A 6,619-nucleotide genomic window follows, 5' to 3' on the forward strand; every position below is an offset into this window, starting at 1 on the left:
ACAGTGAACTTCAGAGGATAATTCACACCTAACCACAGCCCCCTTTTTCCAAGATACCACTTTAGGTGTAACCTACCCTGGAAGGACAAACCCCCAAACAACTTTTGTCAGCTCGTTGGATCCTCCAAATGCCAGTACTGGTGGTGATTACCATTTTGGCATGCAGTGTTCATGCTACGGACGTCGTTTGTGCTTTGGCCTTGCCTCCTTTAGTCGTCTTCGCGCGCGTGAGCGTGTCCAACAGGTTCTCTGTGTCGTCGCCGTCCTCCTGGAGCGATTTCCCCTTCCGGTAGCTTCCTTGCGCTTGTCGTCGTGCGCCCACGGGCGATCTGTAGCTAGTCGTCGTCTTCTCCCTCTGTTCGTTTCCTTCCCGTGCCCCTCGTCGTCTCCTACCCCGTGAGATTCACCCTGTGTTTCCCCGTCGCCTTCCTTCGAGCTCATGCACGAGCACACGCGTCTGCGGTGCCGGCCACGCGTCCGTGGGGACGCCAGCTCGGCCATGCCCTCGCCCGGCTATACAAGCCCCTCCCCGTGGCTCTCGAGCACTCCATTTCCTCCGCCTCTCCCCCAAGACCCCGCCCAGCCCCTCCATTTAGCTCCAGGAGCTCTCCCCGGCCCCCATGGCCGCCATGGCCGCCTCGCCCCCCCCCCCCCCCCCCCCCCCCCCACCAAAATCCGCTCTAAGCCGAGCTCTTCCTTCCCTGTCGTCGCCACCACTAGACCCCCACCACTCCGGTGCTCCTCCCCATCCCTTCAGAGAGTCGCCGGAGCTCCATTTGTCGCGATCCCCATCTTCGGCCGAAGGCCACCTCCGCCGGAGCCCAAGCCGTCGCCGCCTCGATCTTCCCCGGCGCGCGCGAAGCCCCTGGATGGATGCACCTCTCTGCCCTGCGTAGTTCGGTAGCCGGAGCCTCGCCGGAGGTGCCCGGAGCCATCCAGGGCAGTCGCTGGCGGCGCGCCTCTGCCTCACGGGCGAGCGCGAGGTGGACGACGACCTCGGGCCAGGCGGGCCCCATCTCCACGCGGCCCCACCTGTCCGCGAGCGGGCGTTGACCCCGCCTGCCCACGCTTATAAGTGACGGGCCCCAGCCCCGTGGGACCCGTCCGTCAGCAAGACAAGCCCCGGCCCCGCCACTGCCTACCTGGATAAGTGGCAACGCATTCTGCGTAGATACGATTTCGGTAAGGGAAAGCGTACTTCAATCTTAGTTCGGACGGAGACACGTTTTCCTTTGGGAAAGCGTATTTTCACTTAACTACGGCTAGAAATCTGTTTTGTCTGCTGTGAAGGCGTATTCAACTAAATGTGCTTTCTGTTTTTCAGCTTAGGGGCCTGTTTGTAGAAATCTTTTTACGGATTGGTCCCTGGACTTCGTCAGGCTATAACTTTTTGCTCGTAACTCCAAATGAGGTGAATCCAAAGCCCATTTCTTCGTTTTGTCGAGCCCGTTCTGTTGGTCACACTTCCACCATGTGTTAACATTCTGAAATAACCATTTTGCCCTTGCCCGTAAACAGCCCCCCACGGGAGAGAACTCTTTCCAGCAAATCTTTTCGCGGCTTCACCGCACTTCTTCCTGGTGCTTTCTTAACCCCAGGCAAGCCACAACACCCACTTGCATGATGGCCATGCATTAGTCATGGTTTTCAACTTGAACATTTTATAACTGACTGTTCGTTTAGCTGCAACTGTTATTGTTGTTTCGGTACTTATGGTTTCTTGGTCACCTTCATGCTATGTTTCGATGCATCTGGTTAACTTGTGTTCTTGCTAGTATTACTTTCATGCTTGGTAGTAGTACATGTTGATGTTGGTGATGGTCTTTGGTGCATGACTATCGTCTATTCCGAGTGCCAGTGCTATGCATGTTCCTTTGCATCCAGTTGGTTAAATGCTTGCACGGTAGTATTATCGTTATGTCATTACATGGTATATATTCTCGATGCTAGTGGTCATGATCTACTTATGACAGTGGGCCATGCTCATCTGGATAAATGATGCACTGTGGTTATGTTTAAGATTTATGTTGCATCCATGCTTATATTGATATCATGCTCATGCATCGTAGTTGCATCTTGTTATTTTCATATGACTCAGCTTATTGCATTCAAGTTTAACCGGACTTAATTGAACTTGAACAACTGTTGGCTGAGTCATGGTGCCACCAAATAGACCTGACCAGTGCAACCACACTTGCCTTATGGGGGGTCCTAGCTGGGTTTATTGGCATGCCTATCGCCGGTGCCTCCAACGAGGGAAGGTTTGTTGGGGAACGTAGTAATTTCAAAAAAAATTCCTACGCACACGCAAGATCATGGTGATGGCATAGCAACGAGAGGGGAGAGTGATGTCTACATACCCTCGTAGACTGTTAAGCGGAAGCGTTATGACAACGCGGTTGATGTAGTCGTACGTCTTCACGATCCGACCGATCCAAGCACCGAACGTACGGCACCTCCGTGTTCAGCACACGTCCAGCTCGATGACGTCCCCCGAGCTCCAATCCAGCGAAGCGTCGGGGATGAGTTCCGTCAGCACGACGGTGTGGTGACGATGATGATGTTCTACCGGCGCAGGGCTTCGCCTAAACTCCGCGACGATATGACCGAGGTGGAATATGGTGGAGGGGAGCACCGCACACGGCTAAGGAACGATCCGTAGATCAATTTCTGTGTCATGGGGTGTCCCCCTGCCCCCGTATATAAAGGAGCAAGGGGGAGGGGGCTGGCCAAGGGGAGGTGGCACGCCCAAGGGGGAGAATCCTACTCCAAGTAGGATTCCTCCTTCTTTCCAAGTCCTACTAGGAGAAGGGAAGGAAGGGGAGGAGAAGGAGAAGGAAGGAGAGGGAGGAGAAGAAGGAAAGGGGGGCCGAACCCCTAGTCCAATTCGGTTTGGGCTAGGGGGGCCGCGCGCCCTACCTCCTCTCTTCCACCACTTGGCCCATTAGGCCCATTGCTTCTTCCTCGTATTCCCGTAACTCCCCGGTACCCCCGAAAATACCCGAATCATTCGGAACCTTTCTGAACTCTGAATATAGTCGTCCAATATATCGATCTTTACGTCTCGACCATTTCGAGACTCCTCGTCATGTCCCCGATCTCATCCGGGACTTCGAACTCCTTCGGTACATCAAAACTCATAATAAATCTGTCATCATAACGTTAAGCGTGCGGACCCTACGGGTTCGAGAACTATGTAGACATGACCTAGAACTATTCTCGGTCAATAACCAATAGCGGAACCTGGATGCCCATATTGGCTCCTACATATTCTACGAAGATCTTTATCGGTCAAACCGCATAACAACAACGTTGTTCCCTTTGTCATCGGTATGTTACTTGCCCGAGATTCGATCGTCGGTATCCAATACCTAGTTCAATCTCGTTACCGGCAAGTCTCTTTACTCGTTCCGTAATGCATCATTCCGTAACTAACTCATTAGCTACATTGCTTGCAAGGCTTATAGTGATGTGCATTACCGAGAGGGCCCAGAAATACCTCTCCGACAATCGGAGTGACAAAACCTAATCTTGAAATACGCCAACCCAACATGTACTTTTGGAGACACCTGTAGTACTCCTTTATAACCACCCAGTTACGTTGTGACGTTTGGTAGCACACAAAGCGTTCCTCCGGTAAACGGGAGTTGCATAATCTCATAGTCATAGGAACATGTATAAGTCATGAAAAAAGCAATAGCAACATACTAAACGATCGTGTGCTAAGCTAACGGAATGGGTCAAGTCAATCACATCATTCTCCTAATGATGTGATCCCGTTAATCAAATGACAACACATGTCTATGGTTAGAAAACATAACGATCTTTGATTAACGAGCTAGTCAAGTAGAGGCATACTAGTGACACTCTGTTTGTCTATGTATTCACACATGTATTATGTTTCCGGTTAATACAATTCTAGCATGAATAATAAACATTTATCATAAAATAAGGAAATAAATAATAACTTTATTATTGCCTCTAGGGCATATTTCCTTCAGTCTCCCACTTGCACTAGAGTCAATAATCTAGTTCACATCGCCATGTGATTTAACACCAATAATTCACATCACCATGTGATTAGCACCCATAGTTCACATCGTCATGTGACCATCACCCAAAGGGTTTACTAGAGTCAATAATCTAGTTCACATCACTATGTGATTAACACCCAAAGAGTACTAAGGTGTGATCATGTTTTGCTTGTGAGATAATTTTAGTCAACGGGTCTGTCACATTCAGATCCATAAGTATTTTGCAAATTTTTATGTCTACAATGCTCTGCACGGAGCTACTCTAGCTAATTGCTCCCACTTTCAATATGTATCTAGACCGAGACTTAGAGTTATCTAGATTAATGTCAAAACTTGCATCGACGTAACCCTTTACGACGAACCTTTTTGTCACCTCCATAATCGAGAAACATATCCTTATTCCCCTAAGGATAATTTTGACCGTTGTCCAGTGATCTACTCCTAGATCACTATTGTATTCCCTTGCTAAAAGCAGTGTAGGGTATACAATAGATCTGGTACACAGCATGGCATACTTTATAGAACCTATGGCTGAGGCATAGGGAATGAATTTCATTCTCTTTCTATCTTGTGCCGTGGTCGGGTTTTGAGTCTTACTCAATTTCACACCTTGTAACACAGGCAAGAACTCTTTCTTCGATTGTTCCATTTTGAACTACTTCAAAATCTTGTCAAGGTATGTACTCATTTGAAAAAACTTATCAAGCGTCTTGATCTATCTCTATAGATCTTGATGCTCAATATGTAAGCAGCTTCACCGAGGTCTTTCTTTGAAAAACTCCTTTTAAACACTCCTTTATGCTTTGCAGAATAATTCTACATTATTTCCGATCAACAATATGTCATTCACATATACTTATCAGAAATGCTGTAGTGCTCCCACTCACTTTCTTGTAAATACAGGCTTCACTGCAAGTCTATATAAAACTATATCCTTTGATCAACTTATCAAAGCATATATTCCAACTCCGAGATACTTGCACCAGTCCATAGATGGATCGCTGGAGCTTGCACATTTTGTTAACACCTTTAGGATTGACAAAACCTTCTAGTTGTATCATATACAACTCTTCTTTAAGAAATCCATTAAGGATTGCAGTTTTGTTATCCATTTGCCAGATTTCATAAAATGCGGCAATTGCTAACATGATTCGGACAGAATTTAAGCATCGATACGAGTGAGAAAATCTCATCGTAGTCAACACCTTGAACTTTGTCAAAAATCTTTTTCGACAAGTCTAGCTTTGTAGATAGTAACACTACTATCAGCGTCCGTCTTCCTCTTGAAGATCCATTTATTTTCTATGGCTTGCCGATCATCGGGCAAGTCAACCAAAGTCTACACTTTGTTCTCATACATGGATCCCATCTCAGATTTCATGGCCTCAAACCATTTTGCGGAATCTGGGCTCATCATCGCTTCCTCATAGTTCGCAAGTTCGTCATAGTCTAGTAACATGACTTCCAGAACAGGATTACCGTACCACTCTGGTGCGGATCTCACTCTGGTTTACCTACGATATTCGGTAGTAACTTGATCTGAAGTTACATGATCATCATCATTAGCTTCCTCACTAATTGGTATAGTAGTCACAGGAACAGATTTCTGTGATGAACTACTTTCCAATAAGGGAGAAGGTACAATTACCTTGTCAAGTTCTACTTTTCTCCCACTCACTTCTTTCAAGAGAAACTCCTTATCTAGAAAGTATCCATTCTCAGCAACGAATGTCTTGCCTTCGGATCTGTGATAAAAGGTGTACCCAACTATCTCCTTTGGGTATCCTATGAAGACACATTTCTTCGATTTGGGTTTGAGCTTATCATGATGAAACTTTTTCTTATAAACATCGCAACCCCAAACTTTAAGAAACGACAACTTTGGTTTCTTGCCAAACCACAGTTCATATTGTGTCGTCTCAACGGACTTTAGATGGTGCCCCTTTTTAACGTTAATGCAGCTGTCTCTAATGCATGAGCCCAAAATGATAGTGGTAAATCGGTAAGAAACATCATAGATTGTACTATATCCAATAAAGTACGGTTATGATGTTCGGACACACCATTATGCTGTGGTGTTCCAGGTGGCACGAATTTGTGAAACTATTCCACATTGTTTTAATTGAAGACCAAACTCGTAACTTAAATATTTGTCTCCGCGATCAGATCGTAGAAACCTTATTTTATTGTCACGATGATTTTCCACTTCACTCTGAAATTCTTTGAAATTTTCAAATGTTTCAGACTTATGTTTCATCAAGTAGATATACCCATATCTGCTCAAATCATCTGTGAAGGTCAGAAAATAATGATACTTGTCGCGAGCCTTAATATTCATTGGACCACATACATCAATATGTATGATTTCCAACAAATCTATTGCTCGCCCCATTGTTCCGGAGAACGGGGTCTTAGTCATCTTGCCATAAGGCATGGTTCGCAAGCATCAAGTGACTCATAATCAAGTGATTCCAAAATCCAATCAGTATGGAGTTTCTTCATGCGCTTTACACCAATATGACCTAAACGGCAGTGCTACAAATAAGTTGCACTATCATTATTAACTTTGCATCTTTTGGCTTCAA

At 46.1% G+C, this 6,619-nt stretch overlaps 1 long non-coding RNA gene across 1 annotated transcript; it reads left to right on the forward strand.

Annotated features, from left to right (window-relative positions):
* The first annotated feature begins 760 nt into the window (after window positions 1-760).
* On the forward strand, window positions 761-1,711 carry LOC123133997 (uncharacterized). The gene is made up of 3 exons (XR_006465461.1): window positions 761-1,182; window positions 1,325-1,411; window positions 1,519-1,711. It is a non-coding gene; the product is annotated as an uncharacterized lncRNA (long non-coding RNA).
* The last annotated feature ends 4,908 nt before the right edge of the window (window positions 1,712-6,619 follow it).

Source organism: Triticum aestivum, chromosome 6B, assembly GCF_018294505.1.
Source record: "Triticum aestivum cultivar Chinese Spring chromosome 6B, IWGSC CS RefSeq v2.1, whole genome shotgun sequence".
Taxonomy (NCBI): domain Eukaryota; kingdom Viridiplantae; phylum Streptophyta; class Magnoliopsida; order Poales; family Poaceae; genus Triticum; species Triticum aestivum.